This window comes from Rutilus rutilus (genome assembly GCF_951802725.1).
Source record: "Rutilus rutilus genome assembly, chromosome: 14".
Classification (NCBI taxonomy): Eukaryota; Metazoa; Chordata; class Actinopteri; order Cypriniformes; family Leuciscidae; genus Rutilus; species Rutilus rutilus.
Genome location: NC_140219.1, coordinates 37,252,263 through 37,276,722, shown reverse-complemented (window position 1 = coordinate 37,276,722; position 24,460 = coordinate 37,252,263). Strand labels below are relative to the sequence as shown.

Here is a 24,460-nt window from a genome sequence, read left to right as displayed (position 1 = left end):
CCGAGCGCAACACGGACAAGCAAAGTAGCCTTTGTCATTGGTTGTGCGCCTAAACGGCCAAATAAACACAGAAATATATAAAAATGCCAAGTCGAGTATTTACGTAAACACATTAGATGAAAGTACTGTGTGCATTCACTCACTCTCTCTCTCTCTCTCTCTCTCTCTCTCTCACGAAGAGGATTTATGCTCATCAGTTGGTAACTCAACCTCACAGTGAAAGCCCTGCAAAATTAATTGCAAATTATTTATTGTTTGCTGAATATTTGTTTCTTTTTAGTTGTCTATGGACCTAATAATTGAAATTGAAATAATTGACCTACTGTTGAAATTTTATTGAAAAAAAAGCATGTTTTCCTATATATTTTTTACTGTGGCTCTTTTGGAAAAATGCATTAACCAAAAATGAAAAAATGGCTCTTTGGTTAAAAAAGGTTCCCAAACCCCTGCTCTAGCTCTTGCGTCTTCAGTCGACAACTGGCCGAGTTTTACTCTAACTAACTTGCTTCCCTAAACTAGCTTCCTTCCTAAACTAGCTTCCTTCCTAAACTAGCTTCCTGTGCAGGAATAATCGACAAACAGACCTGCAAATGTCCTTCAAATGCTTTAATCACGGCCAGAAGATCTTCCCGAGCAGTTCTCAGGGAATCTCTCCCAAGAAGCAAGGCCGGAGGATCTCAGACAAATTCCATTGAGAATCCCACCGTAAAACACGGATACAACAGTTTTTATAGAATCAAGAAAACAAATAAGACTAGCATGTCACCTTCAATATGATTGGTTCAATTGGTTCAAAAACCCCAACCTTTTCCCTCTGTCACTGGCACAAGAAACTCTGATTTTTGTGATTACTTATCACAAGGTTTGAGAACTAGTCATCTGTCTAGTTTCACTTCCCTAATTATTATTTATACACACACACACAAAGTCACAAGTTTTCCCCAAAGAGTTTGGACACATTTAAAAGCATATGAATGTCATTCCTGCAAGAAAAACAAATGTTAGTTGATTAATTAAACTTGATTAATTAAAAGATCCATCACAGCTATGACGTGGTTCAACGGCAAGCAGCGGCAAAATGCCAGCAACCAATCGGAACATACGATGTAAACTTTCGTTCCTACCAAAACATTAGTTCTGAGAAAATGGAGGAGAAGCTGATCATCGCCGTTGCTGGGTTTCCTATCATTTATGTGCACCAAACACAACAACTTCGCGATGATCCATAATGATCCAGTGATGCACGATTTGACCAATTCTCCCATGATCGAACATAGAGTGCTGCTACGTCAGAGCGGCCAAAGCGTTAATAAGCTTCCCTGTACTTTTTGACAAGCGTCCTTGACAGGGCGGCCAGAGCTTCTTTGCAGCTCAAGTCTGCGGCGGTGTGAACGTACAGTAATAGGCCAAACCATTATTTTTTTCATTCTTGCTTTCTCCTGATCACGACTTAATTTTCTCGTGAAACTTTTGGAAAAGCAAGTGCAGAACGTGGAAACAAGAGCAAAGGGAAAAACAGCATAAGTGTACAAAAAAAAAAAAATATGACCAGAAAAGATGAATTTTCATGTGCAATTTGGATAACTTTGAATTCATGTTTCAGTTATTTTTCTATATAATTTTAAATGTGTTTAAAGTTTTGGACTTATTTTTTTCACGCATTTTAAAGTTTTTGATTCACATTTATTATTTTATGATCTGTGACCGTGTTGTTTGCTAGTCTGATAGCTTTGCATTCATTTTTCAGTTTTGTGTGATACATTTTTAAAAGTTTTTAATTTTTTTTTATTAATGCTTCTTATTTATTTTATCCGTGTCCGCAACACATTTGACAGGAAATATATCTCATACCTTAGGCAGTAAACAGGCTTAAACAGCTGTCAAATATGAAATGATTAGTTTAGATAACTACATCTTATCTCGCACTTTATGACCGTTAAAACTGAAGTGTTGCGCGCGCTCAGCAGCTTCTGTTAACATAAAGCCCGCCTACTTTGATTTGATTGGTCACCTCAAATACTTTGACATTGACGAGCGGTGACAGAGCAGTGACAGCTCAGATGAGAAGATTGTGGTGCTGTGCAATAACATTGCAGTGCTAAAGTAAAGTTAATAACATTATGCTGTTTTTTTAAAACCTTTATTATATATACCTGGCTGGCTATGGATGTGATCCACCAAACGTGTCCAGATGACGTGAACTAAAACTCTCAGTTGCACGCTCAGTCACGCATGTCTGGGAAACATAAGCAGGCATGTGATTGGCTAAGGACAAAAAAGCAGGAAAATATACTGAGACCCCCCCCCACACGCCGATCAAACTGGTGGCGGATCTACACTCACCTAAAGGATTATTAGGAACACCTGTTCAATTTCTCATTAATGCAATTATCTAATCAACCAATCACATGGCAGTTGCTTCAATGCATTTAGGGGTGTGGTCCTGGTCAAGACAATCTCCTGATCTCCAAACTGAATGTCAGAATGGGAAAGAAAGGTGATTTAAGCAATTTTGAGTGTGGCATGGTTGTTGGTGCCAGACGGGCCGGTCTGAGTATTTCACAATCTGCTCAGTTACTGGGATTTTCACGCACAACCATTTCTAGGGTTTACAAAGAATGGTGTGAAAAGGGAAAAACATCCAGTATGCGGCAGTCCTGTGGGCGAAAATGCCTTGTTGATGCTAGAGGTCAGAGGAGAATGGGCCGACTGATTCAAGCTGATAGAAGAGCAACTTTGACTGAAATAACCACTCGTTACAACCGAGGTATGCAGCAAAGCATTTGTGAAGCCACAACACGCACAACCTTGAGGCGGATGGGCTACAACAGCAGAAGACCCCACCGGGTACCACTCATCTCCACTACAAATAGGAAAAAGAGGCTACAATTTGCACGAGCTCACCAAAACTGGACAGTTGAAGACTGGAAAAATGTTGCCTGGTCTGATGAGTCTCGATTTCTGTTGAGACATTCAGATGGTAGAGTCAGAATTTGGCGTAAACAGAATGAGAACATGGATCCATCATGCCTTGTTACCACTGTGCAGGCTGGTGGTGGTGGTGTAATGGTGTGGGGGATGTTTTCTTGGCACACTTTAGGCCCCTTAGTGCCAATTGGGCATCGTTTAAATGCCACGGCCTACCTGAGCATTGTTTCTGACCATGTCCATCCCTTTATGACCACCATGTACCCATCCTCTGATGGCTACTTCCAGCAGGATAATGCACCATGTCACAAAGCTCGAATCATTTCAAATTGGTTTCTTGAACATGACAATGAGTTCACTGTACTAAAATGGCCCCCACAGTCACCAGATCTCAACCCAATAGAGCATCTTTGGGATGTGGTGGAACGGGAGCTTCGTGCCCTGGATGTGCATCCCACAAATCTCCATCAACTGCAAGATGCTATCCTATCAATATGGGCCAACATTTCTAAAGAATGCTTTCAGCACCTTGTTGAATCAATGCCACGTAGAATTAAGGCAGTACTGAAGGCGAAAGGGGGTCAAACACAGTATTAGTATGGTGTTCCTAATAATCCTTTAGGTGAGTGTATATGGATAGTAAAGCAGGACCCATAACAACTTATTTGAACAAAAAAATACATTTTAATTTATTTAACAGCTCTATGTGCAACATGCAACTTTTTTTGTACAGTATGACAAATGACAACTTATTTGGTGGATGTGTCGCAGTGGAAATCAAAGCCAAGTGTCTAATCCACTGCGCCATCAACACCATTCTATAATAATAGTAGTAATAATAATTATAACAACAATGACAATAACTTATTTGAATTTTAAAAAATAATATCTTTTTACCAAACCTATACTGCTAAATGTGCAACATCCAACTTTTTATGACACAACAACAACTTTCATTTAAAAAATAAAATATATCTTTTTCCGTTTTTTTTTAAACCAAACTTAAACTGCTTAATGTGCAACATCCAACTTATGTCATGAGTATGACACATAACAACTTATTTGGTGGATGTGTAACAGTGGGAATCAAAAGCAAGTGTCTTGTCCACTGCTCCATCACCACCTCTCTCTATAACAACAACCATGACAAAAAAATATATTTTAACTTATTTTTGTTTTACATTTTTACCCAACTTTAACAGCTAAAAATCAATGCATGCCGATGAATAGTGGTCTTAATCTGCATACCCTAGTTTTGCACTGATGTAAAAAGACTGACAGTGACAAGACCTCATGTTAGCAAAATGTTTTTATCTTTTAACTCTCAAAAAAACTATTAAAAAAACATGTATGTTCTTTAATGTTTGATTATAATTTTACTGTCTTCACATAGGGATGGGAATTGATAAGATTTTATCAATAATAGGCTAATGCCAATGACGATTCTGCTTATCGATCAGATTCTTTAACGATTCTCTTATCGATTCTTGATAGCAATGTGGAAAAATGTAGTCATATGCTTTTCCAAAAAACAAGTGGTTTTATTTATTTTAAAGCTTGAGTAAGCAAACTGTACTTTTTATGTAATTTATGTAATAAATAGAACCTTATTGTAAAGTGTTACTGATTAGTTACACCGATTCAGACGTCTCCTGAGTTCACTGTTGGAAAGATCAGTTATTTTAACCATTCATTAAAATTAATCGGTTCAAAGGAGTCATTAGTTCGTGAATTGGGTGTGTGATGCGCGTTGTGTGATTATCCCAGCAGTTAGGACATGGACATCCAATATTTGTGTCAACACAGAAAACATTTCATCACTGGATAGTTTTTTTCGTTTAATTAAAGTTTTGTTTTATGTCAGCTGAATGTCCGGAACGCTTTCCAGAGAAGATAAGGCAACTTATTTAGCACAATTCACACCAGCGGTAATTCAGGAAAAAAAAAAATCTCCGAATGCTCCACATGAAACTTTGGTCTTCCGACCTTTTACCACTGTGTCGATTTATTTTGATTAATATGTGCGAGGGAGAGCAAGACAGCGCTTAGTTTGGAGACGGTGAAGTCTTGTTTACACTTTCTCTCTGGTCATTCCTTCATTTAAACATGCGCCCTGTCACAAGCGCAGCAGTTCATCTACATTACTCACTGATCAAATAAGACTTTGGCAGGACAAAAAAAATCACTTTGGCGGGCGCTAAAACAAGTTCAATGCAGAAAAATTCATGCGTGAATTTAACTGAGTACATAAAATTTTAACTCGCACATTCTCAAAAAATGGTCGCATATGCATATTTACGAATGTAAAAAAGCTCTGGCGATGGTGAGGCGGCCGTGTTGGATTCTGCAGTTTCTCTCCACCGACTGATGATCAAAAGCATGATGGGAAACGACCAGAGGTGCAAAGTAAAAGTCCTACTCTGTATTTTGTTCCAGTCACCTGGATGTGCTAATTAGCACAGTTTAGCCAGGAGATACTAGCTAATTAGAACTAATTAGTGAAATCAGCTGGCTAAGTTCATGGGTGGAATAAACATAAGGACTTTTACTTTCTGACCCCTGGACTTTCCACCTCTGGAAACGACTTGCTGACGACACAGCTTAATGCTCATTGGCTTAAACAACCGTGATGTATTGTTCTCTTTTAAAATGTTTGATTTTAAATCTCTGATAACATGTTTTTATGTGTCGAAATTTTGTGTGAATATTCCTGATCTGTCTGACAGTGCGATCTATCTATGGGATATGGGATTGTTTTCATATTTCTAAGAATATATGAAAACATGTCTGTATTAAATCAAAACATATTGATAAACACACCTTTTGAATGGAATTAAACAACAAATACTTTTGGTTTCTTGTTCATCATATTTATTTTTATATAAAAGCAACAGAACTTAAATTACATCCAGTTTTCCGAGGCGCGTCTCAAGCGAGCCTATTATTCATCTATGCTCTGCTTTCAGAAACAAACATCTCCTGACACTCACCCTTATTCACAGGGGCGTGTCTAGAGGGGGGGCACGGGGTGGCACCGGCCCCCCCTGGAATATGATTGGCCCCCCCTGGTGCCCCCCCAACATCATTGGGCTAGATTTACTGTCAACATGACAATGCCCAACGCCATTGGATCAGAGCGCTGTCAATCACTGCTTGATTTGCGATTCGCAAAGCAGAATCACCGGTCCGCGTTTTTCAAACAGGAGAGAGAAACACCTCGACACGTCACTGTTTATGGTATACAGACTTAATTACGGTATATATTTTGAAATATCGCACCGTATGTTAGTGTGCAAGGACCTTAACGTTAGATTAGCTAACGTAACTTCGTCAGACTAACGTTACTGAATAGAGAGGACTTGTCAGTGTTATTCAACGGCAGCACACTCCACCACATAAATATAAAAGAGATATACTACCAGGGTTCTCAAGTCTCACGCATTGGCCGTGAGACACACGCAATTCAGCCAGTTCACACGCTCACACGCCACACCGTGCATTTCTCACGCTGAAAAGGCAATGCCAACCAAGTTGTCCTGCAAGCTTTATATATAACATTGTAAACGAGGCGCAGGCACAAGTTTCCTGCCGCCAGCGCGTTATCTCGGCCAGATTGCGTTCGTTACAAGGCAACATAGATGCGCGAACACACGGAAGTTGACGGAACACTCTCGGCCACCGTACGTTCGTTACTAGGTAACCAACAACATCGCGCGAACACACACGTCGTGATGGAGAAGGCAAGTTGGAAGAAAGCTCGTCTAACAATTTTATGCTAGAACATTTAATATATAACCCATCGTATACATTATTATTGATGCAGTCAAAAACTCTACAACTACTTTACAACCAGGCCAGAAGCTTTGGCTCAGTTTGGCTAGCTTACGTTATCTGAAACTAAGGGAAATGTTAGTGGGTATGGGAAGGAATAAAGATGTATTTCTTCATTTTATTTTAAATTATATATTATACTGTATTAATAGCTGTCTTTCTCGTTACATTAAGGCTACATGTATTAAAGTAGAGTGTTCTGGGTAATATATTATATCCTATCAAAACATATAGCCTAGTACATTAATCATTGCATTTGTATTTTTCAAAGATGTCAGGGAAAAAGCAAAAAGATTATTTTATCATTCTGGGCACCAAAGGGTAAGCCCCCTAAAAAGGTTGCCAGATTAGAGGAGGAGACAGTGGCAGAGACGGTGGAGAAGACACCAAGATTTTTTTTTCCAAACTGTTTGGAGCAATTTGTTATATTTTTGTATATTTGTAATTTTGAAATATAACATTAAAGAGTATATTTGATGTGATGAATTGCTCTGTCATTTATCAGATCTACCAATTGTTATAATTTCAATTTGTGCTGGTTAATTATTGTCATGATATGAGGCAAGACAAGAGTCGTGAGTCGTATAAAGAGAGTTTATTTAGCTACAGTATGGAGTAACGTAAACCATGCATTGGACTCCATCAATCATAATAATAATAATACAGAGTCCCCTAGTGGTTAGCATACCCAAACTACGGTAGTTTAACATGGACAAAAGACAATCTCACAACAATAATGAACAATGGGTAAAATTGGGGGCGGGGCTCCGTTTTGGGGGGCGGGGCTCCATTAGGGCTCCTCCCCTAACCGCATGTGATCTCACTCCAAGCTTTTGATCAAACTTGAGAACCCTGTACTACTTTATGTTGTTTTAACACTAGAACTACCAAGGCAGTCATTTTGACCGTTTTTAAATTTTATAGTGTAATAACTTTGTTAAAATAAAATCAATGTGGCTGTAGGACTCTGACTTTTCCTAAATATGTGTATATTTTATTCTGACACTGTTATTTTATTAAAATCACAAAACACAAAACAGTTCTGACTATTTCTACCTAGAATGGCCATTGTGGTCATTTTGACCGCACGCATCATAGATATAAGTCCGCTACATTTCCCGCCATTGAGAGCAGGAGCAGCAGCAGATGGAAAGAAGGCAGTGCCAAGTAGCCTAAGGAGGAACCAAAAAAAAAAAAAAAACCTAAGGAGACATGTGCCAAATGTCACAAAGTAGTGTGTGGGAGCTGCACACGGAAGGCGGTGTTTACCTGTGTGGACTGTGCGTAAGCGTCAGTGAATAATGTGGGGTGTTTGCGCCATTCAAATGAGTCCACTTGGAGGAAAACGTGTTAACCTGATTTTGTTCGTTAATATTTTTTGTTCACTGAAACGAATCGTTCTAAAGCAGTTCGTTTTCTTGTTTAGCTAATATTCATGTTTTTTCTTAGCCTGTTTTTGTGTGTATTGTGCTGCATACGTGTCCATGAAAGTTTTTACAATGTATTCAAATTAGGGGTGTGCCATATCATACCGTCCACGATAATACCGGTATAAATGTTTACATGATAAAAAAGTGTCATATCGCGATATCAATGATATAGCGACGCGATGACGTATGGCGCATTTACGTTCCCTAGCACGCACAACAACAACACCTGTCTGAGCGCGAGAGCAGCCTGTCAGCCTCCGATGACGATTTAGCAATTTCACAAACAGCTTGAGTGTTCAGCGGTGCTGCCGACGCACATCTTCTCTCTCGCGTGTTTAGGAGTCGGGACATGACTGGATGGTCTCTTGCACAATCGGGCCATCAGTGCATCGTAACTAAAGTTTATAATTTTCATGTCTTTTTAAGTCTTATCAGTTTAAACATTCAAGCGATTTTAAACTATCCAGTAGGCTACTCGCGCGCTCTACCCAGGGGGCAAAGGGGGTTTAGCAGACATGGGCTGCTATAAAAGGTTGTCATATAAAAATGAAATCTATGATGTCTGAGGATCACAACCTGGGTGGACAACCCGGTCAACAAGCTGCTGGAAACTTGTAATTAGGGTCAAAACAATGCTACCTCAAATTCTGCTTTAACTCCCCGGAATCACCCAAACATGCTAAAAAAGGTTTAATTATATTCATGAATCCTGAGCCATATCTCCCTAATACTTTATGCTAGAAACAAACTGAGCACACCTTTAAAAAGAGTGGAAGATAAGCTTTCATATGATACCTTGATTGTACATGTAATTAGAATGTAAGAGTTAACAATGCTTAACTTCATAGGTAGGCAAAAAAAAAGAGAAAAATATTGAACATTCCATTTGTAATCGGTAGCATTCTTTTCCCTTTGTTGTTGTTAAAATAAACAAATTACCATGTGAAGTTAACTTTTACTCGATGGAATCATATTTTGATCCTTTTCACTAACCAGACAGTCATCATGGCCCATAACACATTTAGAGGGAATTCAATTTCAAGCCTATAATTAGTTATATATATAATTTAGTTATATAAGCTGATTAACAAAATTAGTTTGTTCTAGCAGGTATAGACCTAACGTAAGTTTTAACTTATGTTAGGCTATAACTTAAAATAATCATTATCACACTAACTCATATGAAATCCGCTCATATTCCCCCAGATAACAGTAATGGTGGAAGTATTAAAGCTTACTTGCAGTAGTTCAGACGCTCTTGTCCTACAGGAACAGAATTCAGAAGTTCCTGTAGGACAAGAGAAATTGTCCTGACGGATCAGAAGGAATTTTTACAATTCTGAACTCCATCTTTTCCACAACTAATGAGTAAAAATTATCATCAAAATATTTGATATTAACAGTCCTTTAAAAAGCTAACATCCACCTTTGGGAACAACTGGACAACTTCTCCAAAGATCGGTTCGTCTTCAGAACTGGCTGACATCAAAATGCTCCCGGCTCTGTGTGTGTGTCCACCGAAACTAACTGAGTTTGACTCATGAAGTTGACAGTTCCCGGATGTGCCGGTAGTATGTATATGTGTTGAGAAGATGCCAGATTAGTCCCTGATCTCAGAGCTAACTTGCTTTTTACATATTGGACAATAGTACATGATATAGTCTAAAGCCTGAAGCTTGCTAATAAGCTCCAAAACTTTAGATCTTCTTACAGTCTTAGACATTGGCAAGTTATATACATAATGTGCAAGCTGTGGAGAAAATGAAAGGTTGTAGACCCAGCAGAACTTAAACAGCTTATCCAAGGCACAGGTTACACTCTCATCTTCCAGCTGAGTTACAACTTTGTCATTTTTGGCAACAATGAGAATCTGGCGAGTCTCACTAGCCGCGTTTCCATACTTAGGTAAAGTTGGTTTTATATTCGCACACATTCGTCAAGTAAAAAAATAAATAAATTGCCAACCAGGGTAAAAAGGTTTGATATTTGCTGCGTATTCACCTAGACTACTTTAGTGTACTTTTGTGTAGGCTACTGTACATACAGTACGCAAATATGTTTTATGTAAAAGTTACAGTTATTCACCAAAGGGATTTTTTTTCATGTTCCAAAGGTAGTGCTTTCCTAGTGACCAGACTGACTTACTACAGGTGAAATTTTGACAATACCTCCTTTACTGTACGTACAATAAACAAATAAGTTTAAGAAAAAATGACTGTAATTCACCTAAAGTATTTTTTCATGTTCCAAAGGCTGTAGTGTTTTCCTACGGACCACACTGACTTACTACAGGTGAAATTTTGACAATACCTCCCTTACTGTAAGTATAGTACAAACATATTATTATTAAAAAAATACTGTAATTTCTCCTTTTTTCATGTTCCAATGGTTATAGTATGTTCCTAGTGATCACTCAATTAACTTTGATAAATGTATTAGGTAAAAGTATGTATTATAATTGCTGTTCCTTGTACAACACAATTCTTTCATTGATTAAAAAAAATGCAGATATTTTAGGTTAATCTTATTTTCAACGTTATAAATAAGCAACACCCTTATTGTAATGATTCAAGTTAAGTTTTTGTTATGAAGTCCTGAAGAAGTGGATTCTGGAACACACTGCTGCTTCAATGTATATCTAATGAGTGATTATAATCAAGGTATTAATCAATAGTTTTCCTTCTATATATCAAATGAGTTGAATGACTTCTCTAGGCTTATGAGATTTTACTTTGTTATAGAAATTACCAGTGTGATTATCGAAAATGTTATTTCATGTATCCTTTAAATGTCTGTATTTGATATCTGAGGTGTAACGTAAGGGTCTGACCCATGCCAGGAATGCAGTAACAGTGCTTGCTCATTTAGCCTGGCTTCCAGAGATGAAATATGGACTTCTTTAACAGGTGTCACTACATCCATCTGCTTTTCTAGGCTACCCTGATAGCAATGGTCTCAGGAGTCATTGAAACCTATAGTTGAGAGACCATTTCTTAGTTAAAGTCTTTACTTTACAGTTAGATTTCAAGTATCCTCTCCTTGAGAGAAAGAACATGTTATCTTAATGTTTTGAGAAGACTCTCCTCCTCACCAAATCCAATCTTGAAGAAACTGTGTCTGTGTGTGTTAGTATTCTTGGTTACAGGTTAAGGAACAAGTGGAAATATAGCTGCACGCAGTGATACGGGGCCAAGCCCCTGAAGCAGCAGTAAGAGCAGTAATAGTAAAAACAGCAGAAATTGAAGAAAAAAGAGCTGGTTTAGAAGTAGGCCTATAGGTGAAAATGAACTCAGAATGAACAGAAGTTCAGTTGAGAATGAACATAGAATGAACAAGACATACATTAATCCAAGAGGAAGAAAGATTAGTACAACGTTGAATAATAAAGGAATCAACATGACACACAATTTTTTTAAATCATGCCACGTGGGGCTCAAACCCATTATCTCTGGGTCAGATACCTGTCACTCATATCATTGCGCCACTGGGAAGTTGTGTTTTTGGCAAGATGAAGAAGGTCCAATAGTTCAAGTGAGAAGCAATTCAAAATGAATAATTTTTGTATAAATTTGCTGCATGTTGTATTTATCGAGTTCGTTCACATATAGACACCATGTCTGGAACAGAAGCTATTTTTCCACCACTTAAGGCCACAATACCTCTTGCGATCTGGGAATGTGCCACACAGCATTCAAACCCACAACCAGAATGGTTCATGGTTCATGGTTCATGGTTCATGCTAACCAATTAGCATGCTAAGCTAACTACCATAAGGCAACAAATACAGGTCAAATTTGGAGAAAAATATATCGGGAACGGTAGCAAAAATAAAAAATCTGTTCAGTCACTTCTGTGTGGCTCGGTCCAAAGATCATCTGAGCCAATTTTCGTAATAATTGAAAAAATTTGAATGAGGAGTAGCACAAAAAATTTAACACTGTACTTTTCAAAATGGCCACTACTGTAATGGGCTGAGTCTTGTTGTAAGATATTGATTGTGATTACCATAATGAGTGGAATCAGGTGTACTAGGTTTCATTTTACATCTATTTACATTCACATCTACATCAAAGGGTTCAAAAGCTATAACCCTTTTAATGTGGATTTTTTTAACTGGTGGTGGCGCTATAGAGTTGGTCCTAGAGACTCAAAAATTGGTCCAATTACTATTCATTACAATCACTACAAGTGTGGAAGGTCACGACGTGCCTAAATTCAGGGTCCGAATGTCAGCCGCATAATTGATGGAGATATGCTTCAGTCTATCTATGTGTAGAAAATGTGTGATTATTTATTAGCCAATCAGAATCATTCAACCCGAAGCAATGACAAAGCTTAGACCTTGGTGAAGGGTATAATTGCTGTGATTTTTGTAAATGTAAGGGTGTCAGCACTTTTGTTACTGTAAATCACTCCTTGTGATTCTTGAAGCTGACTTCTGCCTGATGAAACTGCAAACTATCTTCAAATCTATCAGTAAAATTTCCTTTAATTTATTATAATTCTGACTCTTGTCTTAAATTGACTGCACTTCTAACTCCTGGTCTTAATAAATCCTATCTGGTCCTTGGGTCTTTAACTGTAAGTCCCAAAATACAGATATACAGTGGTAATCCATATTGAAACAAGGACAATAAAGCAGAAGTTTCAGCAGATATTCTTTAATGATGTTCCACTGTTTAAGGTACACAGTGAGCACAACCATTGGGTATCTTTTTCAGGTAGCTTGTCTGGTGATAGTCCAATGCAGCATACACTGGGTACCATCTTTGGCACTGTTCACATTGGTAAACATGACAAGAATTAATTATGTAACAAACCACTAACAGTTATGTGTGTTAACCAATTACATAATGCAATGAATAAATATTAAATAACATGTTCAATTGCTTAAATATTTTTGTTTACCCAAAGTAGTCCTGACTGAAAACATTTGAAAAAAACTGTATTCAAACACACACATTTGTTTTACTTAAACTTTTACGTCACTTCACTAAAAGAAAATATAGTAAAGTAAAAAGTACTTGACAAAACAATCAGTTAAAGGGTTTATGATAATATAAGAACAACTTAAACCAAGAGAGGATCAACAACAGCAAAATTTTTAAGAGGTGATATTGAAATAATTCTCTAACCACGAAGAATTAATTACAACTTTTATGTATAATCCCAGTGGTATTCCATGAACAATTAGAAAGATAATAGAAATAAAACAGTGCACTGTACAGTATCTTGAATGCCTCCATGATATTGCTGTTCATTATCTGTCAGATTTGCTAAACCAATGCGTACAGGTTCAGTCACTACTGTTAATAATAATGTAGCCCCTATTAATGTACTACAACCTTAAACAAACAAAACCTGAAAAATCTTGTGAGTATTCACTCTAATTGCTAGTTCAGGTTTGGCTGAAGGCTACAGGTTGTCCGGTCAGAACAATGTCTCACTCAGGTTATATTCCAAATCGTTGTTTTATTAAAGGTGCATAGATGTGTGGTTCTGTGAATACAAAATACAGATATGAATATGGATATAAACCTAAAACACAAGAACAATATGAATAAAGCTTATTTGGTAAATTACTGACGAATAAAGGTAGAATATAACACAATACAATCTCTATGATGAGATACTTGAATAAGTGGGAATGGATGTGTGTGCGCTAATGCTGTGCATGCGAGCATGGCTACTGCTGCATGTGCAGTCAAACCAAGATGTAAACAACTATGAGCGCATGCGCGCGACTTGAGATCATAGACTGTAAAAAAAATATGGACGTAGTGTCCGTGACGTCACCCGTAGGTTTCTGAAGAGCATTTTTGAAGCCTAAAGTGGGCGGAGCCGGCCGTCGCCATCTTGGCCTTGTGTCACTCCCGGATAACAGAAAATGGGCAAACAGGCGCGGCGTGAGTGGAGCTGAGGAGCCTGGCCTGGCTATCTGAAATCACCTAGCTCGACGTGATCGAGTTAGCTGATGATGTAAAGCCAATTAAACGTTCCTATTTTTGCCCTTCGAAATATTATAATAGTTAAAAGGCATGGCTACAAGTGAGACTGTGTATTACTTCGAGAGTGTTTGTGTGTGACAGTGATTTATGTGCATACATGTCCGTCACTCTTTCATGGTCCGTCAGCGCGGCATCGCTCAAGTTCGTAGAGAGCTTATTCAGTCCATTTTAAATTCTGATTTTGGCCGTCTCTCAAATGGGTTAAACCATAGATATATTGCCTTTGAAGTGCAAGTAAATGCGCTAGAAAATCCGCGCTCATTTATGTGCATTTATTGCATGGACGGAGAAAGCGCCGACACCTGCAGGATTTCACCTGACAGTACATAAGCATATTATAATCCATCTGTTCCGTGAGAGCAGAACGAACGAGTATTTATTGACGTTTTAAATTTGAAAACCCCAAAAAAGCAACGAAATTGTCAGACATCCATTAGTGCATGTTCACGGAGGAAAACAACTGAAATACAGCGCTGGTTGTTCTCTCGAACGGTAACGACGGAATCCAAAGACGTGGGCTTTGTACCCAAGTATTAAATTGTATGAAATAATCCCGAAAAAAAGCACAAACACTGCAGAGATGGCAAGTTCAGCAGCAACATTTGCTGAGGTGAAGTGACGGCTAGTAACAGCAGACAAACGGCTAGCACTGACAGCGGCAATCCATCTGTCACTCAAGTGGCCACTGGCCACACCCTTAAATTTAAATATTAATCAACTAAACGGACGAGTTATAAAATAATTCACCCCCCTCACAGTTGTTATGAAGGGCAAAATTAGCTGTATAGACCAAAGCCACATAGAGATCCAGGCTGTAAACATATTTTTTTCTGCTGTAAAGTTGGTAATTTTAACATGAGGGAGATACAGATTTGACTCACTTCTGCAGCCAGGCCAAGCGGCCAGTCAATGAATTGCAGTTTAACTCACTTCCGTGTTGGTTTCAAGAGAGAGACGGGGAGGTTGCCGCTTGCTTGAGATACAACGTGCATTGGTGTTTATAAGGAATAAATATAACTAATACTGACAACGAGTGACATAAATTTACATGGAATGGCAGTAATGTCACAGCAGCCGAATATAATTAAGTAAACAACATTAAATGTAAACACGGATACAGGCGGATTAGCGTTCGTTGAGACTGTTCAGTAATTATGTGATTACTTACAGTGTGATGCACGGACACGCACACGCACAGTCTATAAAACTTCTCCGATTTGGGCTAATACACTATATTCCACTCTACAAACTATATACAATATTCAGCCGATCTCCTTTTCCCGTTATCATCCGTCAACTTTCTTCCGTCACTTCGCGAACTCTGGTGAAAAGTTTTGGAATAGTCCATTTCTCACTAAATGGCAGGGGTGACTGGGTACAGAGTACAGAGGAACACTTTCTACAAAACCCCTTTTAGTAAATTACAGTATCATATCATTGTGTAATACAGTATTATTAGGTATTGTCAAAATTTCACGTGTAGTAAGTATGGTCACTAGGAAAGTACTACAACCTTTGGGATATAAAAAAAAAAAAACACTATAGGTGATTTACAGTTTATTTCATAAACATATGTAATAAAAATATGTAATAATATGCTCATGACATAAACATATTTGATAATTGTACAGTAAGGGAGGTATTGTCAAAATTTCACCTGCAGTAAGTCAGTCTGGTCACTAGGAAAGCACTACACCATTTGGAACGCGAAAAAATACTTAGGGTGAATTACAGTAATTAAAAAAAAAACATATTTGTCAACTGTACATACAGTAAGGGAGTTTTTGTCAAAATGTCACCTCTAGTAAGTCAGTCTGGTCACTAGGAAAGCACTACAACATTTGGAACGCGAAAAAATACTTAGGGTGAATTACAGTAATTAAAAAAAAGCATATTTGTCAACTGTACATACAGTAAGGGAGTTTTTGTCAAAATTTCACCTGTAGTAAGTCAGTCTGGTCACTAGGAAAGCACTACAACATTTGGAACGCGAAAAAATACTTAGGGTGAATTACAGTAATTAAAAAAAAAAACATATTTGTCAACTGTACATACAGTAAGGGAGTTTTTGTCAAAATGTCACCTGTAGTAAAAGTCAGTCTGGTCTGTAGGAAAACACTACAGCCTTTGGAACACGAAAAAATACTTAGGGTGAATTACAGTAATTAAAAAAAAACATATTTGTCAACTGTACATACAGTAAGGGAGTTTTTGTCAAAATGTCACCTGAAGTAAGTCAGTCTGGTCACTAGGAAAGCACTACAACATTTGGAACGCGAAAAAATACTTAGGGTAAATTACAGTAATTAAAAAAAAACATATTTGTCAACTGTACATACAGTAAGGGAGTTTTTGTCAAAATTTCACCTGTAGTAAGTCAGTCTGGTCACTAGGAAAGCACTACAACATTTGGAACGCGAAAAAATACTTAGGGTGAATTACAGTAATTAAAAAAAACATATTTGTCAACTGTATACAGTAAGGGAGTTTTTGTCAAAATGTCACCTGTAGTAAGTCAGTCTGGTCCGTAGGAAAGCACTACAGCCTTTGGAACACGAAAAAATACTTAGGGTGAATTACAGTAATTTAAAAACAAAACATATTTGTCAACTGTATACAGTAAGGGAGTTTTTGTCAAAATGTCACCTGTAGTAAGTCAGTCTGGTCTGTAGGAAAACACTACAGCCTTTGGAACACGAAAAAATACTTAGGGTGAATTACAGTAATTTAAAAACAAAACATATTTGTCAACTGTACATACAGTAAGGGAGTTTTTGTCAAAATGTCACCTGTAGTAAGTCAGTCTGGTCTGTAGGAAAACACTACAGCCTTTGGAACACGAAAAAATACTTAGGGTGAATTACAGTAATTTAAAAACAAAACATATTTGTCAACTGTACATACAGTAAGGGAGTTTTTGTCAAAATGTCACCTGTAGTAAGTCAGTCTGGTCTGTAGGAAAACACTACAGCCTTTGGAACACGAAAAAAAACTTAGGGTGAATTACAGTAATTTAAAAACAAAACATATTTGTCAACTGTAAGTACAGTAAGGGACTTTTTGTCAAAATCTCACCTGTAGTAAGTCAGACTGGTCACTAGGAACATGCTACAACCTTCGGATAGTAAAAAATCCTTTTGGTGAATTAATGTAATTTTATTCTAAAAATATTTACATTATGTATAGTGAGGCAGGTTTCCTAAATACAATCATTACAATGCACTTTTTATTGTTGCTAAAGTACAATCAATAACATTAGAAGACATAATGTGAGAGATATTTGCTGGTACATCTGTACTTTGCAAAAATGTAGTTGTCTGTTTGCACACAATGAAAAAAAAATAGAACTTTTTAGACGGTCCCTATCTTGTTTACCACACACATTGGACATTCAGTGGACATTCGCAACTTTGTATGCCATTAAAACAATATTTGCCCATTTTGATCGATTGTGGAGAGTGTTGTAGTTCACCATCTTTGTCCTAAAGATCATGTAGCTGCTTTTATTTAGCAAAAATGTGCTTTATTGCGCTTGTTATTGAGACAGTTTTTAAGCAAAAAAGTGCGAATGTGCGAATATAAAACCAACTTTACCTAAGTTTCAGGTGAGGCTAGGCGCATCTCAAACAAGCCTTATTATTCATCTATGCTCCGCTTTCAGAAACAAACATCTCCTGTAACTCTCCCATTCAAACACTCACTTAAACCGGAAAGACTGGATTGTCCATAAATAGTTTCCCAACCCTGTTACTGCGGTACACAAACACAATACACTTTTTTAGAAAAAGCATTATTCATTTTTACAAAATGAATGCCCATAAAACGGTTTGTTTGAGTAATTCCTGGCTTCTTTTTGGTCGTTTGTCTACTTTGGTAGTTTGTTCTACTTTTGTAACAGGTATAAGCCCAAGTTTTAACTTATGTTATTACTTAAAATAATCATTATCACACTAACGTTCCGTTCATAACAGTAATGGTGGAAGTATTAAAGCTTACTTGCAGTAGTTCAGACGCTCTTGTCCTACAGGAACAGAATCCAGAAGTCTTTAAACACTTTTTAAAGCACACTTTTTAAAACACACAGTCTGAGATCTGTTAAGACTCACCTGTGCAATACTTTATGACTGATGTTTGTCACGTGGTACGATTCAATCTCTAGTAGAAATCAGTCCAGAGAGCCATCATTATCCGTTTTTTTTTTAGACTTTTAATGTTTAACAGTGTTCTGAAACATTATATAAACGAGGTTACACCCATGTTGTTGTTGTTGTTCTTCCAAGGTTTACTGATGTTTATCAAACCGGCTTTGGTGCTTTAGCGCCTCCTGCTGGACAGAGTTTGGAGCGCCACTCATAGGCTGCCATAGACCGGTGTAGTCATAATTTCATAATTACCGGTATGAATGCTTGAACACAAATTACATTTAAAAAATGCAAAGGGTGTACATATAATAAAATATAAAATACAACATACATACAACTACCAAAAAATAATAAAACATTTTTTATAATAAAAGGACTTGTTATTTCACAAAATCTTAAATGTACGGAGGAGGATTAGTGCCATGCAATAATAAAAAAAATAAAACCATCTTGAGATTAAAGTCATTATAATGCGAGATTAAACTCGTTAAATTTCGAGAAAAAAAGTTGAAATACAATCTTGAGAATAAACTCATTAAATATCGAGAATAAAGTCGTGTTTCGAGAACAAACTCGTTAAATTTCGAGAAAAAAAGTCGAAATACAATCTTGAGAATAAACTCATTAAATATCGAGAATAAAGTCGCTGTGTTTCGAGAACAAACTCGTTAAATTTCGAGAAAAAAAACTAGTTAAATTTCGAGAAAAAACTCGAAATACAATCGTGAGAATAAACTCATTAAATTTCCAGAATAAAGTCGTTGTGTTTCGAGAAAAAAAGTCGAAATGAAATGTAGAGAATAATGCATTCGATCAGTGTTCATTGCATAGCCTACTGATATAGGACATGGCAGAGTTGGATCACTTAGTCAAGCTATAGTTTAGACTTTCTTTCAGTGACAAAGAAATACTATCAACTTTAGCTAATTATGACAGAATAATAATAAGCATACGAACTTTAAAGAGAATTTGCAAGCGGCTAGGTCTTTTTAGAAGAAAAAATCTGTCCAATTTGCGCAATGTACTCGCTTTTGTCCAACATGAAATGACAACCAGTGGACAAACGCAAGGTTATCGCTGGCTTCACCTACGCGCGATTCATCGATGTTTCCCAGGATACCATAAGACGCATTATTAAACTTGTTGATCCTCAAGGTGTGGAATTTCGACAAAGGAGACGCTTGAGAAGACGCCAGTGCACTTGCGCTGGCCCAAATGCACTCTGGCATATGGACAGCTATGATAAATTAAAACCGTACGGCATTGCCATTAATGGCTGTATAGATGGTTACAGTCATTACATTCTGTGGATGGAGGCGTACACAACCAACAATGATCCTAAAGTAATAGCCAGTTACTTCATAAAAACAGTTACTGGCATAGGAGGGTGTCCCGAGAGGATCCGCGCGAACATGGGGACCGAAAATGGTAGTGTGGCAGCAATGCAAAGTTTTTTACAAAGTAACCATGGAGACAGTTTTGCCGGAGAAAGGATTGTGAAAGAGATGGAGGCAGATGAAGAGGAGGAGATAAAACACCCAGAGAAAATAATGACAATTACTTTTTTCATGCTGCACATGTTAAGGATAATTTGTATTATTATCAGTGATCCAAGATTTAAGATAACAATAAATAACTAAATAAAAATGACCGGTACAAAGTCCAGCAAATATAAAATAGCAGATCTGACACTACACCGGCTTGACTCTGTGTGTGTAAGTGTGTCGGGACCTGCAGCGTGATGGTGACTGTTAGTTACAATTATGTCAGCAACTAACAAATTAATGCATTATAATAACGCTGAAATAGTGATTATCTTAGGCTAAAGGTGAATTGATTATTATTGATTTGTCCAAGCAACAGCACAAGACCATCACAGATTTTACAACTGAAGCCCAAAACAGAGTTTTGAAAGTGATGGCGAGGCTGCCCACATTACTCTACTGAACAGCACAATACCAGACCAGGGCTGTGTTTCCCAGAACCATTGTACGCCTAAGTTGATCGTAGAGACCGTTGGTGGCTCTTGTATCAATGCTTTTGGGAAACACAACCCAGAGTCCTGCACGCCCTACACACACCCAGTGTGCATGAACGGTCATGTGACATGTGTTGTTGGTCATGTAGTGTGGACGGAGATTGTTTCTGAAAGGCAGTGGAAACGCCAGTATAGATGAGGATCGTTTTCATTTTAAAACGAAAACGCACTAGAGTAAACAGTGCCTGATAAGGTTAAAGAAAGTGTGTTATTTTTTGAAAATGAAAAATGGAAAAAGGACTCAAACTCCCAGCTCAAGTTCAAATGTCTGTCAAAGTTTATTAAGTCAAAGCTGATAAATGACATACTTACTGTAAGCAGTTAATTATTACCTCCCATCATTACAGTTTGAAAGCTGATCCTACAGAAAGGTTACACTCCCTTTCTCCAAAGCTGCAATCCAAAAACTACTGATGATTCCTATTTCTCTGATTAACATCTCGCCCTTTCCATCAGACATCTTTCCAAACTCTGCATCTAGCTAATAGAACAGCAGAATCCAAGTTATTTACAGAAAACCTCACAATGGTTAAAGTATTTAAAATCTCTCCAGTAAATAAAAAAGGAATATAATTGTGTATTTTTTAACATGCATCCACCGTACTATTATTTGGAATCTATTAGGGCTGGATTAAAAAAAAAAAAAACGTAATTTTAATCACATCTCAATCACATCTCATGAATGATATGATGATGACCTGATATTGATTCTTAAATCCCAAGAATCTGTCTTTAGTCTGAGCTGTTTACAGCTGATGCGGGAACAAAACTTCACTAAACATTATTTGTAGCACCTCCCATTCAATAAATCACAATAAACTTTGTGCTTTTCTACTTTTGATATAAAGCAAGCTCTCAGCTTAAACAAATGTACATATTTCTTTTAAGCTGTAACACATTGTCACATTGTAACACCTCAGTTCAAACAACATGTACTGTACAAGATATATATCTAATTGAATCGAGATTTCTGGCAGTACCCAGCCCTAGAATCTATACATAATATATTAGGGAGGCACCGAAGTGAAAATATTGGGCCGAAACCAAAAATTCTGGATGCACTTTGCCGAAAACCAAAACAGAAACTGACTTCTTAAAAAAAAAGATTATTTTCTTATTTTAAAGTAGTTTTTGTATTTTGTATTATTATTCGACTTTTAAGTTTAATTCAATAATTTTACTGAATCTGAACTTTAAAAAAATAAAAAAATAAACACACTTTTATTTAAAATTAACACAAAAATTGGACAAAAATAGGCCTATATTAAAATAATATTAAATATCAATATTTTCATAACAATATATTATTCTTTATTTAGTTCTATGCAAAATCAGATTTAACATATTTATTTTTTGACCAATTATCAAAATAATGTATAGTCCTGCAAAGCTATTATTAGAGCATGTGAGCAGATAACAGTGAGCAGATCAGCAAACCATGTTACAGCACAGCTGGGCTTTTGCGAACAGAAACAAGACCAGAGACATTTCATGTCGGCACGTTTTTTGAGCGGAGCAGAGTCAGACACACACATACCCTATAAAATATCCAATCTATACATCTACATTTGATCTATCTAAACCAATGAAATTGGTTCAAATAAAAGTCTTACCAGGGATGGCATGTCAGTGAAACGGGGGCACTGTTGAAGTTTGTAAACAACACATTTTTGCCAATAAAATACACATTTCAGCATAACTGTGAGCTAAATTATGCTAGATTCAATTTTAATATTTACATATCCTTCATTCACTTGGAGAGGTGTAACCCGGGTAACAGGCCACCAGTAAATGAGTTAAGAGTTGGAAAAATGGTGCGTTCAAGTCCTCCTGGGAAGTTCGTACGTAGGCTACGAGGTGGGAAGTCGTGCTTATAACGGCATGTGCGTTCAAGTCACTTTCGTCGGAGCAAGATGGCGGAGTACTTTCTCTTAATTAATTACACAAAAATACAGTAAGGTTCTTAAACTCTAGTTCTAGAAAATGAAGAACAAAGAAATGTGCATGGTGTATTTTGTATTTTTATGTTTTTAATTCATTTATGAAGCCACTGCCAACACATCGTTACATGTTGCATTGTTGTATTATAATAATATCATATTCTGTGTTGGCGATTAGCTAACTGAGCTGTTAATAGAAAAGCCTGACAATATCACAGCTAAATACCTTTACGTGTATAGAGAGCCTAAGTCCCTCCCCTTCCGGTCGACCACCATGGGACCTTATTTCGGAAAAATATTGTATGGTAGTCAATGGCGAGAGACAACAAATATTTTGATCTCGTTTGAATTGTGCCCTGATTTACACATATGATGTTTGTCAATTTAAAAGATACATTTTAAAGTCAAGAAAGTCGCAGCTTGATGTAAAACTGCTGAGGTATAAGACTGTGAAAATACGTAATTACAAAGACTACAATCCCAGAAGGCGCACATGTGACCTCATACCTTTTCTCTCAATGAATGAAGCTAACTTTACTGAAGCTAACATCTGTCATTTTTTCTCTAGTCTTACATTATAATCGTAACGTAACGCCGTCATGCCTGAGTGTTTTGAGCCAGAATACACACATACGAGTAGGGCTGGGCGATATGGCTGAAAACTGTATCACGATACAAGTGTTTCATATCGGTCGATATCGATAATTATTGATATTTTTTATGACATATTTAAAATAAGGACCAGTCCAGGAGACAAATACATTACATTTAAAGATTTTTTATTTTAAACTTTCTGATTATAATCCCATCAGTTATAAAGGCAGAAATGTCAACACAACCATGGAAAACACTCACTCAAATAATTAGTCTAAAATCTGAATGAACACTTAACAATTATCTCTTAACATTAAGGTGCAAAATTAAAGAATACGTAAGAAATGCTTTATAAAGGGGTGGGCGATATGGCAAACATATAATATTACGATTTTTTTCAGGAAAATCACGATTAATGATTTTATCACGATTCTTTTTTATGTTGGTTTTACTATTTTGTGGCTGTTTTTAAAATATGGACATTAGTTTGGCTGTAATGCTCAAAGCCTTAGGTAACAAAATGTAAAATAAAAAAGAATGGCAGACAGGGGCGAAGATAAAAAAGTTCTCATTATGTTCTTTGTTATTATATTAAGATCAAAGATACACATTACACGCACACACAACCTAATATACAGATTAAATAAACAGTGCTTTATGTTTTCAGCTAGGTGTATTTAACAGTAGCATTGAAGAAAGTAATTAAATGAACAAATATGAAAATAAAACAAAACAGACTTCACTGTATAAATTATACATTGATACTTATTAAAGCTACTATTAAAGTTATCAGTCAAGAGCAGTGAATGATTTTCTCTTTGCATTTTGTTGTTTTATTAACATTAAAGGGATAGCTCTGTTTACTGTTTGGATAGCCACATTCTTCAAAATATTAATATTTGAAAATATAAGAAGGAAATTAATACAGGTTTGGAACAACATTAGAGTGCGTAAATAATGAGAGAATTTTTATTTTTGGGTGAACTATCCCTTTAAGGACAAGCGGCAGCGTGTTTACTATTACTATACTGTCTCTTTAAGAGCTGCGCGCGACGCGTCTAATATACAGTACACGCATTTTGACAAGCAGATTTTCTCTCAATTTTCTCAAGTTTGCTTTCACTTTAGACATATCCGACTAGCTTATGTAAACCTTGTGTGTATATAACAGTATTAGCACAATAAGACTCGAAATATAGTCCAGTATCCAGGCGCTGGTAGACAGAGTGCATGTGAGCTTCACATGTAACTTTACGCGCTGAGAAACGCACACGTTAAAACAGCTCATAAGCACGCGAATAACAGAGAAACTGACGATGGTCTTGCATAATTTGCAGACGACATGGTCTGACTACGGTCAGACTTGAAGTCAGGCGAGCTGACTTTTCCTGTTTTATCAACAATCGCTGTATCACTACACGCTGGTTCTGTTACTGATAATCCAACACGAGACAACAATATTGCGCAACCATACTGACTGGCTGTTGCGTGTCACCCCCTACGTTGCAAGGTTACCAGAGAGTTGAGTGCCTTTGTTCATTCAACCAAA

General features: G+C 37.0%; 2 protein-coding genes across 5 annotated transcripts in view; both read right to left on the bottom strand.

Moving 5' to 3' along the window:
• LOC311304239 (protein NLRC3-like) overlaps positions 1-18,357 on the bottom strand; it is a gene marked incomplete at its 3' end in the record, with an annotated part of 98,395 nt that extends 80,038 nt beyond the window's left edge. Inside the window, exon 1 of the mRNA XM_084431157.1 lies at positions 18,194-18,357. The remainder of the gene's footprint in view (positions 1-18,193) is intronic.
• Positions 1-24,460, bottom strand: part of LOC311304235 (uncharacterized protein) — an 807,935-nt gene that overhangs the window by 132,556 nt on the left and 650,919 nt on the right. The window lies entirely within an intron of this gene.